The sequence below is a fragment of the Ovis aries genome, chromosome 23 (assembly GCF_016772045.2).
Source record: "Ovis aries strain OAR_USU_Benz2616 breed Rambouillet chromosome 23, ARS-UI_Ramb_v3.0, whole genome shotgun sequence".
NCBI classification, from domain to species: domain Eukaryota; kingdom Metazoa; phylum Chordata; class Mammalia; order Artiodactyla; family Bovidae; genus Ovis; species Ovis aries.
In genome coordinates this window covers 57,277,225-57,289,936 of record NC_056076.1, presented here as the reverse complement: position 1 = coordinate 57,289,936, position 12,712 = coordinate 57,277,225, and the positions used below count along the sequence as shown (strand labels likewise).

The 12,712-nt window shown below is 45.0% G+C and overlaps 1 protein-coding gene across 4 annotated transcripts in view; it reads left to right on the top strand.

The window, feature by feature from the left end:
- Positions 1 to 12,712, top strand: part of ATP8B1 (ATPase phospholipid transporting 8B1) — a 153,082-nt gene that overhangs the window by 76,720 nt on the left and 63,650 nt on the right. Inside the window, exon 2 of one of the 4 annotated variants that reach the window (XM_060405297.1) lies at positions 875 to 973. The exons of the other annotated variants lie outside the window; for them this stretch is intronic. The gene's annotated coding sequence lies outside the window, so the exon portion shown is untranslated. The remainder of the gene's footprint in view (positions 1 to 874; positions 974 to 12,712) is intronic. 4 annotated transcript variants of the gene reach the window in all.

The following is a 12,712-nucleotide window of genomic DNA, read 5'->3' as shown; positions in this document are numbered from 1 at the left end:
GTGGGTTCTTTACCATTCTGCCACCTGGAAAGCCCCCATACCACACTTACTCTTAGCCAAAAGGTTGAGAAATGAAAAAAGTATATGAAAATTTAAATGCTGACATGTTACTACTAGTTCCTGATACAGCCGGTGGCAACAGAGCTCCATCTTTAGAGATTTTCTGGACAACTATCCCAGCCTTAGAATTTATCCTAAGGAAATAACTGGATAAGTGTGCTGTGACTCTGTAGAGGATGGAAGGCCTGAAAATGATTAGGGTATGTATGATGATGACCACTTCTGCCCACTCTTCAAAAAGTTAAAAGTTAGACAGTCACCCTGGGAGCTTGCCTGTGTAAACAGGTGAGTCCATGCAGCTGACCAGGGAGGGAGCCCAGCCTGGATCCATAGTGAAGAAATCAGTCATTAAACATGCAAATAATCAAGGATTAACTTGACGAAGCAGTTGAGTGAAATTGCCAAAACCATAGGAAATTTTACCAAGGATTTTTATCTTGGTAGGAAAAATAAACATGAGAGGAGTCAGCCTGTGTTCTAATCTTTCTCTTCCCCAAAGAAGGTATGATTGTATAATGCATGAGTTTTACTACTGAAGTAGGAGGCTATCATAGGAATAGTCTAATAAAGCAGTTCTGGTGGGAGTATAATAAGTGAATATAAGAATACATTCAGCTTGGGGAATCTCCAACGTATATTTACACATTGTTGATAAACAACCCGAGACTATTTTGGGCTGGTAGGTACAGCCTGTCTCGGGCTGGCAAGATACACACCGTATATGGTGGCAGAGGTGTCAGATGTCAAGACAGCTTCTATTTCTGAAAATAACACTTTCTCATTCTGAAAAATCCCCCTTTTATCCATTATGCAGAGATCCAGGCCGGAGGAAGTATTGCCGAGATTATTTTGAGTTCCAGAGTCTGGTTTCTGTGACATCTTTTTTCTTTCCTTGGGAGAGTTGAAAAAGCAGGTAATGGATACACCCTAGGCTGCTTTGTTGTGAGCGGCTGGGAGAGTAAAATATTTAATGTCTCCCTCACTACTAGGGTGACATTTTCCTGCGGCCCAAGCACAGCAGGTTACGAGCTAGGCATTCCCCTCCCCATTAATGATTCAACAAATGAAGGTGAATTTGAGCCTCAGCCTGGGCTGTAGTAACTGCTCAGCTGTTCCTGAACTGACGCTTTCGTCACACGTTTCTTCTAGTGTTTACTCCTCTTGCGTAAAAATTAGGACGGCTAGTGTTTATTGCACCCTCCCTGTGGGTCTATTCCTGTAATTCGTATTCCAGGAATTTCTAAATATTCGCTCATTTCGGCCTCACGGCAACCCCCAGAGGCAGACACTATTATATGGCCCGTTTGACAGATGAGGAAACAGAACAGCATTACTTGACGAGCTCTTCTGAGGTCTGGTGGCTGCAGGAGGTGTGTCTCCGGAGCCCACGCCCTTTGCCATGCATGCGGTGGGCACGCTGGGTCATGGCCCCTGGATGTGACCTTGGCAACTGAAGAAATGGGACTTGGTTCCAGTGTCAGCCCTGCGGCAACCAGCTGTGGACCTTCAGTGCTCCCTGTCACCTTTCTCAGCCTCTTTGTGTGTCCTGGAAGTGGGGGTGTGCTGATATTCTACTCAGTTATGGGGGAGAAAAAAAATTAATAAAGGATGGGACAGTGGTCAAGAGTCTTCCAGATGGTGCAGGAGACCCAGGAGGTGTGGGTTCCATCCTTGGGTGGGGAAGATCCCCTGGAGAAGGAAACAGCAACCCGTTCCAGTACTCTTGCCTGGAAAATTCCATGAACAGTGGAGCCTGGTGGGCTACAGTCCACGGGGTCTCAGGGAGTCAGACATAACTGAGCAACTGAGTACACGGTATTTGAGCTAAAAGTGATTCTGAAAAAAAGTTGTGCGGGAGGGAAGGGGTAAATTGGGAGACTGTGACCGATAAATACTCACTACTAAATATAAAACAGATAAGTAATAAGGATCTATTGTATCACACAGGGAACTCTCTTCATTACTCTATAATGACCTATATGGAAAAAAAATCCAAAAAAGAGTGGATATATGTACATGTATAACTGATACACTTTGCTGTAGAGCAGAAACACAACATTGTAAATCAACCATGCTCTAATAAAATTTTTTTAAAGTTATAATGCACTACTGCTGCTGCTGCTGCCAAGTCGCTTCAATCGTGTCCGACTCTGTGCGACCCCATAGACGGCAGCCCACCAGGCTCCCCCGTCCCTGGGATTCTCCAGGCAAGAACACGGGAGTGGGTTGCCATTTCCTTCTCCAATGCATGAAAGTGAAAGTGAAGTTGCTCAGTCGTATCCGACTGTTTGTGACCCCATGGACTGCAGCCTACCAGGCTCCTCCGCCCATGGGATTTTCCAGGCAAGAGTACTGGAGTGGGGTGCCATTGCCTTCTCCGTATAATGCACTAAAGCAAAATAAATGCTAAATGTTCTTAGCGATCCAAAGAGCACATGTGCCTCCTCAGGTCCCATACAAATAGGGCATCCCCAACCTAGAAAGAGTTCTTCATGACATTTCACTCTATGCAATATTTAGTGAAATTCACTTTTCACTTTAGGAAATGTGAAATATTCAGGTTGGCTTAAAAATACTCTCCTTTTGGCCATGAAAAGGCTCATTTCGTCAGTTATTTGATATCTGAGTTCTCACGACTGCACTAAGGATGTCGTCCCTTCAGAGCCTATGTTATGAATTGGGACACGGTGCTCTGCATATGATGGTGACTTAATGGTAATACATTAATTTTAAGGCTTTGTTTTGTTTTGTTTCTTTACTTTTAATTGAAGATGGTAGACATGTAGAAAAATAGAGTCGTATACTCAACCCTCTTCGTTCAGGGCCATGGTCTGTGGTCTTTCATCTATACCTCTGTTTCCTCCCTCCCCCATATTATTTCAGAATAAACTAGTCAATGTATCTTTCCATCAAACCTGTTTTGAAATTTGTTTGTTTCACTTTTTCCTATCATAGTTGTTTGCTGCTCAGACTTTGAGAAAAGCAAACATCTGCATTAAATGTAAGTAGTTAGATTACTAGCTGCAACTCTTCCCTAGATGTGCCAGAGTGATAGTTTTGTTTGTTTCAATGCAGTCCGCTTTTAGGGGGTCTTGGAGTTACTATCCTCTAGAAAATACATAATGCCTAAATGATCATAGTTTTCTGAAACCTTACCCCAGTGTCCAGGGACAAGGTGATGAGGGGAAAGGATACAGGATTTGGATTCAGATAAGACCTGGTTCTGGTCCCCTGCTTGCTACAAGCTCTGCGTGTATGGATATAACTGTGAACTGTAAGCTTGATTCTTTATGTATAAAGTTCATTCATTTGGTAGTTCTTCTAGTCAAAGGTCCACTGTATGTCAGACCCTGTTCTGGATCATGGCAATATCACAGAGAATAAAACAAAAATAATTTATTTTTCAGTGACGTTGTATAGCTCAAGGGCATTAATGGTACGTGAAAATTTGTTGCACACTCTCAAGTAAAATATGGTTGTTATTACCTTTATTTTCTTGCACTGCTTTTCACTTGAAAACTTCAGTTCACAAGTATTCTAGGTTTATAGTAGTTTTTAATAAACTTACGTTTTATTGAGGAGAAAAATAGTATTCATCTCTCATAGCTGGAATGTCTTGCTTAGTTTGCTACGAATGGTTACTTGAATATGAGCTACTGTGTACTCCTCTAAGGAGCTTCACAGGGACGTGTAAGGTAGGCCTTGCCTTGACTGTACAAATGAGGAGACTGAGTGAGGCCATTTTCCCCAAGGTCCCAGGAGGAAAAGAGGTGGAGCCGGGATACTAGCCGTGTTGGTCTCTTGGTCTTCAGACTGAAGCCCGTAACCATCCCTTGATCCTGCCTCACTTGGGAAATAAGAGAAAGAGGGCTTGGTCCTGAGCCTTTGGAATTTACTTCTCCACGTGAGACGAAAGCAACCGCAGTACAGGGCGGAATACAAAGGAAGGGTTGGGCAGACAGCAAGTTGTTGCTAAATGAAAAAGCCGCTGCCACAGGTTTGAGGATCTGCAAAGGCGATGCAAGTGCTCTGTTGCTTTTGTGAGTGTGTGTGCCTGTGTGCTGGGAGGAGGAAGCCGCTGTGGGGTTGAGGGTGGGTGGGCCCGATGGGTGAGGCCAGAGCAGAGAGCCGCACAGCCTTTCTCATTGCTAGTCCGATGTGAAACTGATCATTTCCAGAACGGAGCACGACAAAAACCATCGGTCCACAGCTTTTGAAGACAACCTGAGCGATGGCCCAGATTCCCCCATTGGACCTAGGACAACTGTTTCTTGAGAGTCACCGATGCAAATTTCAGGATGTATTGGATGGTCATTGCATTTTTGTATTTGATCTCAATGGCAATATTTTAAACCCTAGAAATGATTCCTTTTACTGATAACCTAAGTGTTTAAACTGTGGCAAGCATTCATAAAGGTAGATCCTCACGTGGTATGTGCAGATATACGCAGAATTATCCGTATCAGGGCCGGGCAACATTGTTTTCTGTGGGTGGTGTGTAGACTTTGGAAATCTAACTCGCAAAGTCACCATCGCCAGATATCTGAGGTTGGAAAGAGCAGAGGAGGAGAGGGCGTGGCCTCTGAGTCTGACTGTAGCCAGCCCAGAGCCCATGGGCTGACCTGCTAGGCAGGTCCGGCTGAGGAGTGTTTGGAGGTGGCCTGTTTTGTGGCCAACAACCAACTCTGGGTCTTGAGCGTAGCTTGGTTTCTTGATGACAGAGCATGTGTGTCACAACTCAAATATTAAGGACTGGCTGATTGTAAACCCAGAGCATGGGCTTTTAGAGTGCTTTAAAAACATGCTTTGAAAAGATCTTAATTTGTTCCAAATATCTAAAGTTCAAATCTACGTCGTATTGAAAGGCTTTTGTGTTGTTTTTTCTTGGATTGTGTACCACATGCACGTATTCACTCCTGACTTGGCTATGGAGGTTGATGGATTATTTAAGCCTCTCATTTACTGATTGACTGATTGGTGCTCGTCTCTTCATTCTTACACTGTTTTTCCCTTTTCTCTGCGAGTATATGTTCCTCGATTCTTTGTCTCATCACAACAAAGATTTGGAGTGACGGACATTAAAGCCCCCTCGGTGTGTCACAGCTCTCAGGTCTTGGATAGACCCTGTTATAGTTCTGAGGTCTCAAATGGACCGTGTTACAGCTCAGTGTTACAGCTCTATTTTAGAAGATAGCAGGAAAATCCATCTTTGAGGCGTGAGGGCACGTCGATCTAAAGACATGAGGAGAGCGAGCGAGCTGGCTCTGGCTCCTCTATTTATATGTGTATCTCTCCCTGGGCCTGTCCTGTGTAAACTGGGCCAGCCAGGAGTGTTGTTTGTTTTCCCTGAGGTCCTCACTCCGGTCCTCGGACCTTCTTTTGCTTCATTTCGCGGGCTTTTCCCTTCCTCGTCTGTACCCACCACCTTTTTGGACTCCTCTTCCCTTTTCTGCCTACCTGGCACTTTTAAAGAGCTCTGGGCAGTCAGGAGGATCACTGGGTTGAAATGTGAAGTTCAGGACAGTGAGATTTGCTAGTTGTTGGGTGTTTATCCTCGGCCTTGGTTGATGATGGACAGTTGAGGATCTACCCTGGAGAGTGGAGGTGGGGGTGGGAGGTGATGGGGAGAGTCCTCTGGACTTCTCAGTCAGAGCCTGCTTGCTCCCTAGACCTAGAGGGGATGCTGGCCATGAGCCTTGTTTCCTAAATAGAGGAACGGTCCTCCCGCCTCAACTCAGAGTTCCAGAGCAGGCCTGCCCCTAAACCAGGGGAAGTCACACATTAACTATTACGAAACTTTATAGCATTTGTAGCAGTTATGATAAAAGTTGTGAATAGTATGTCGATAACAAAAGGGCTGAGGAAGTCAATTTTCTGTTCGTGAGGGCAAGTCCTGGCAGGAAGTGGGGGTTGAACTCTAGGCCCTCAGAGCAGGGGGTATGGGAAAGAGCAAAAAGTCCTCAAATGTATTTCCTTTTTATTTCACTTAAGCATTTTAAAAAGGAAATGTTCTCTCTGTATTACAATGCCTTTCTGTTGGGGGTGAGGCTGGAGTGGGGTCAGTCAGTTCAGTCTCTCGGTAGTGTCAACTCTTTGCGACCCCTTGAACTGCAGCACGCCAGGCCTCCCTGTCCATCACCAACTCCCGGGGTTCACTCAGACTCACGTCCATCTAGTTGGTGATGCCATCCAGCCACCTCATCCTCTGTCGCCCCTTCTCCTCCCGCCTTCAGTCTTTCCCAGCATCAAGGTCTTTTCCAGTGAGTCGGTTCTCCGCATCAGGTGGCCAAAGCGTGAAAAGGCAGAAAGGGAAGGGCAGGTATTGCTAAATCCAGTGCCAGCCTGGCCACTGTGTGCTCATGCTCCCAGAAGGCACACAGAGACTTTAAAGAGAAATGAGTATTGATCGAGAGGGGAAAGGAAAGCTCCAGAATGAATTGGCATTTTTGCTGGGGCCATGTTTTTTAGGAGATGGAGTGGAAAGCTTATTTAATTGGTACTTTTTAAAACCTTGGAGCATTTTGAGGCTGTTTTAATAAATGTTGGACGTCTCTATGGGTTGGTGTTTTCTCTAATAATGCAAATCAGAATAGCTGTTTGTGCAAGGCCTGAGTTAGTCATTTCTGTTTGAGCAGGCTGCCCTTATTTACATTAAATACCAGTTGTGGCGCATGCACCCAGTTGCTCTGCGGCGTGAAGAATCTTCCCAGATCAGGGATGGAAGCCATGTCCCCTGCTCTGGCATGCAGATTCTTTACCACTGAGCCACGAGGGAAGCTCCCAGAATCCCACGTTTACTGAAGAAAAACTTTTTTTTTTTTTAAGTTTACTTCTCTATTATTGGGGGCTTCCCTGCTAGCTCAGCTGGCAAAGAATCCTCCTGCAATTCAGGAGACCCAGGCTCAATTCCTGGGTCAGGAAGATCCGCTGGAGAAGGGAACAGCTTCTTTACCACCAAGCCACCAGGGAAGCCCCCAGAATCCCACAGTTATTGTAGAAAAAGTATTCTTTAAAGGTTTACTTCTATATTATTAAAATTGAGCAGGAACTACAATAGAGAGATCTTTGAGGAGTATTTGATCACTGACATCCATTCATGGCAATAATAAAAAATTATGACTTTTTAGTTGGTTTTGCTGCTGTTTTTGATCTTCTACAGGGAAAACACTTCCTTATTACCTGAAAGCTGGGCCAACTAACCCATCCCCTTTGCAGGTCTCTGCGGTTGCAGCCTGCCCCTGACTAGCTGTGGGAACTTGGATGAGTCATATTGAACGATTCTACACCCAATTCTAATGTGTGTGTGCTTTCCCACACCACCAGCAATTCTCTGACCCCAGCTGGCTGTCCTGAAGTTTGGCATAATTCTGACACTATCTGCCCGGAGAGAGCCTCAGATCCCGTGGGTTACGGGCTCAGCCCTGCAAGGTGGCTCTCCCTCCAATTCAGACACCAGAGGCAACTCCAGGTTGCCACCTGTGTTTCTGACCTTCCAGCTGTAGACGGGAGGTTCCAGCGACCTCCTTGTGGGGTTCAGTTAATTTACTAACGCAGCTCAGAGGACTGGAATGATTTACTTATTCTAGATTACCGGTTTATTACAAAAGGCTGTAACTCAGGAACAGCCAGATGGAAGAGATGCACAGGGCAAGACAGGAGGCACGCCATCCTCCCCATGTGTCCACCTGTTCCCCAACCCAGAAGCTCTTCAGACCATCTCCTTTAGGACTTTAACGGGACTTCATCTTACGGCGTGATTGGTTAAATCGCTGCTGGACCGGGAGGCCTGGCATGCTGTGATTCACCGGGTCGCAAAGAGTCAGACACGACTGAGCGACTTCACTTTCGCTTTTCACTTTCATGCATTAGAGAAGGAAATGGCAACCCACTCCAGTATTCTTGCCTGGAGAATCCCAGTAATGGCAGAGCCTGGTGGGCTGCCGTCTATGGGGCTGCACAGAGTCGGACATGACTGAAGCGACTTAGCAGCAGCAGCAGCATACCAGGAGTAGGACAAGGACCAAAGAGCTACTTCTTATTATTCAAGTCACGATATCACACAGGATGCTGCCAGTGGGCACTCTGGGAAACCAGCGTGGGAGGCTGGGCAGGAGAGAGGGCGGGAACCAGGCAGCTCCAAGATCTGCTCCCCTCCAGGTGAATGGGGGTGCAAAAGGCAGCTCATGTAAAGGCAGAGACCTGGGTTCTAGGTGACCCTGAGAAATTCCCTGGCAAGGGTGGACCCTGCTTGCTTGTAATGACCTCCGTTTTATGCGCTTCCTGGTGCTCAGTGTCCACAGAAGTTGAACCCTGAGTGGAGATTATCGGAGGATGTCGAGGGCATCCTGACTGGACACACTCCCATCCTAGCTCCAGCACAAAGTTAACTGTGTGTCACAGAGTTATGTGTCTCCTCAACTGTAAATTGGATTAATTATCTCTTCTCCAGCTTAACCCCATGGTAATGTTATTAGGTACAATTAAGGCATTGAGTGTTGTGACTAAGAGCATAGGCTTTCAACAACGATTCTGATCCCACGTACTGCCTGTATGCCCTTGGGCAGGGAACTTAACATCTCTGTCAGTTTTCTCATCTGTAAAACGGGGCTAACAATTGGATCCTGAGCAAATGAAATAAAATAGTACTTGCCAAGCATTCAGCTCACTGCCTGATACATAGGATGTGTTTGGTTTCGGTCACTCAGTCATGTCTGACTCTTTTGCGACCCTGTGGACTGAAGCCCACCAGGCTTCTCTGTCCGTGGGATTTTCCAGGCAAGATTACTGGAGTGGGTTGCCATTTCCTCCTCCAGGGGATCTTCCTAACCCAGGCATCAGACCCACATTTCCTGCATTGCAGGTGGATTTTTTTTTTTTTTAACCACTGCCCCACTGGGGAAGCCCTTACAGAATGTGTAGTGAGCTCTTTTTAAACACTCAGCACCATCATCTCAGGAAAACAGAAGCTCTATATTAGAAGACCCTGATGCTGGGAATGATTGAGGGCAGGAGGAGAAGGGGGCGACAGAGGATGAGATGATTGGATGGCATCACCGACTCAACGGACACGAGTTTGAGGAAATTCTGGGAGATGGTAAACGACAGGGAAGCCTGTCCATGCTGCAGTTAATGGGGTCGCAAAGAGTCAGACATGACTTAGTGACTGAACAACAACAATATTATAAATATTCTCATAAATCCTCAAACCTATTGCATATGTAGAAACTTAGATACTTCTGTTAGTTGACCTGTCCAAAACTCTGAAAACCAGATAGTATAGCTGACTGTCTGTAGGAAACTCTGGAGATTGTTCAGACCAAATGAGTGTCCGGGGGGCATATGAAATATGAACCACATGTTTGCAGGACAATCCTCATCCCAAGCTTTGGGTGTGAATTCAGCTGTCTGGGTAGAGTTTGTAATCTAAGCTGAGCCTTCTAAGCTGACTTTAAAAATAGTAGAGGAGACATTGATTCAATATCAGGTGTGGCCTTCATCCCTTAGACTTCTGGGACCCAGAATTTGTGAAGATGTTGACATTCAAATGGACCAAGAAGTAAGACTCTATGACCAAGAGCAGGCATTCATGAAACCATGTCATTGTCTAGAAAAGCTGCCAAATATGTGCACTGATCATCCTTGCTGTGTCAGTCATACGTACTGTCTACTTAAACCTTGAAACATCTTTACACATGAATATTTGGAAATTTTATAACATCTTAATATTAGAAAAAAGTACCTGGAGGGAGTTTGTATTTTCAGTCGAAGCTTCTTGGAAGAAAAGCTATGACAAACCTAAACAGTATATTAAAAAAGCAGAGACATCTCTTAGCCAACAAAAGTCTGTATAATCAAAGCTATGGTTTTTCCAGTAGTCATGTATGGATGTGAGAGTTGGAACATAAAGAAGGCTGAGCACTGAAGAATTGATGCTTTTGAACTGTGGTGTTGGAGAAGACTCTTGAGAGTCCCTTGGACTGCAAGGGGATCCAGCCAGCCCATCCTAAAGGAGATCAGTCCTGGGTGTTCATTGGAAGGACCGATGCTGAAGCTCCACTACTTTGGCCACCTGATGCAAAGAGCCGACTCATTGGAAAAGACCCTGATACTGGGAAAGATTGAGGGCAGGAGGAGAAGGGGACCACAGAGGACGAGATGGTTGGATGGCATCACCGACTCAATGGACGTGTGTTTGGGCAAACTCTGGGAGACAGTGAAGGCCAGGGAAGCCTGGCATGCTGCAGTCCATGGGGTCGCAAAGAGTCAGGCACTACTGAGCGAGTGAACAACAACAGACTTTTCAGATTCAGGTTATAGTGGGATGAGGAACAGCTAACATTGTGAATCATCTTGTCACTGGACCTCTGCCCAGGGCTCTTGAGGTCTATTGTGTTTGTTGCAGGCAGCCTGGAAGTTAAGTGAAGGCTGGTGGTTTGGGGTCTCCATCCGCACAGAGCACAGGTCAGCCAGGGCTCTAAGGAAAAGAAGGACCTAGACTAGATGTCATGGCATCCCGTAATCCTTCAGTCCATGGGGTCGCAGAGAGTCAGACAGGACTGAGTGACTAACACATGCACCCACACGATCCTTAGGAGGGAATTGGGATTTCACGTTGACTAATGCACTGCGAAGGTGATTACGATTATGATATGAAAGATAAAAAGGTAGGTTTCATCTCTCCTGCCCTGACATGCCAAGCATCCCTTTTTTGGTCTCAGACCGCCTCTGGATGAAAGCAACCTCCTCTCACGCTGCCACTTTTGGCTTTGCAATCATTTGCAAAGAAGCAGGATTGATAGTAAGAAAAAAAGGTATGGGTGGGCACTCTGACACATCTTTTCTCTGCCTGACCAGCTCTGAGACAGATCTTAAGAGATTTGAGGGCAAAAACATCTGATTGAAATCTCATTTATGAACCTGGAGCAATTACCTAACCTCTATAAAGCCTGCAAAATGAGGATAACACCTGCTTTTTAGTTATGTCGTGAGGTTTTCAGGAATTGAGCCCAGCACCTAAGTGACTGCTGAATGGTCTTCAGTTATAAGGGTGAGGGGTGGTATCATCAATTGTTGAGTTATTATTTACTTGGCTGTGCTGGGTCTTTACTGCTGCTCGGGTTTTTCTCCAGTTGCGGCGAGCGGGGGCCACTCTGTCTGCGGGTGCGTGGGCTTCTCACTGCGGCGGCCTCTCTCATTGCAGAGCATGGGCTCCAGGGCGCATGCGCTTCAGCAGGTGTGACTCCTGGGCTCTAGACGCAGGCTCGGTAGTTGCGGCACACGGGTTTGGTTGTCCCACGGCATGTGGGATCTTCCTGGACCAGGGATGGAACCTGTGTATCCTGCACTGGCAGGCAGATTTTTAGCCGCTAAGCCACCAGGGAAGTCCTTGATTGTTGATTATTCTAGAAAAATAAACACGCACATTGGGTTTCTGTTTCCAGAGCAAAAATTCTTTTCCAAAATATACATGTATGTATTATTTATAGAGATTCTGTAATAGGACACAATTCTGATTTCCGTCTTTCCTCCAATTTAATATTGTATTTAAGGCATTTCCTGTGTTTCTAGGGCTGTCATTTTTATTGCTGCTCTAAAATCATAACTGACACAACTATTATACTGGTGGACATTCAGGTGGTTTCTGTTCGGCTTTATATGGCTGACAACAACAATCTAAAATTTTCTGTGAATAGTTATTTTACTTGTTGAATTGTTTTTGTTTGAAATTTCTATGAATGAAGTTATTGGGTCATATCTTATATTTTGTGTATTGGTACAGGAAAGTGAAAGTGTTATTCGCTCAGTAGTGTCCGACTCTGCGACCCTGTGGACTGCAGCATGCCAGGCCTCCCTGTCTATTGGTGACTCCCGGAGTTTACTCAAACTCATGTCTATTGAGTTGGTGATGCCATCCAGCCGTCTCATCCTCTGTCATCCCCTTCTCCTGTTTTCCATTGGAATGTATCAGTTTCATTGCCAGCAGCAGTGGTTGTGCGTGTGTGCGTGTGTATATAGGTGTGTGAGAGAGAGAGCTTTACAACTGCCCAGCATTAGATATAGTCATTGAATATTGTTAACTTAATAGGCATAAAAAAATGGTGTCTTACCATTTCATCAGTATGCCCTTTGATTACTTGCAAGAGTAATCTTTTCCTGTGTGCTTGTTCCCATTTACTTATCACATCTGACCTTTTCCTACCCTTTTATTCAAACAAGCAGTTCCTCTTGAATCTGAATGGGGAATACAAATCATCTCTTTTCAAATTTTTTATGATTTATGTTCAGTTTTGCAAAATGATGTGGATTCTTATATCGTTCTGTTGTGGATCTTTTGTTAATTGCATCCATCCATCAATAGGCTAGTGATTCTTCAAATATTAAAATGAATTCAACTCAACAGATTAACTTTTTACTTTACCTTGGAGGTTTGGCTTCCAGGCAACGGTCAGTTGTAAAGCCCCAATGATTTTATATCATTCAAACATGAACATAATTGAAAAACCTAATATAGAAGCAATAGTAATGAAGTAAAATGGGACCATTGTCTCTAATAAGTAAAGACGAAGCTTGAATGTAAAAATAACCATGCTTTTCTCCTGGTAACTTTCAGTATGTGTTATAAAAACACGTTGTGGATTGAAGCTGAATCTCC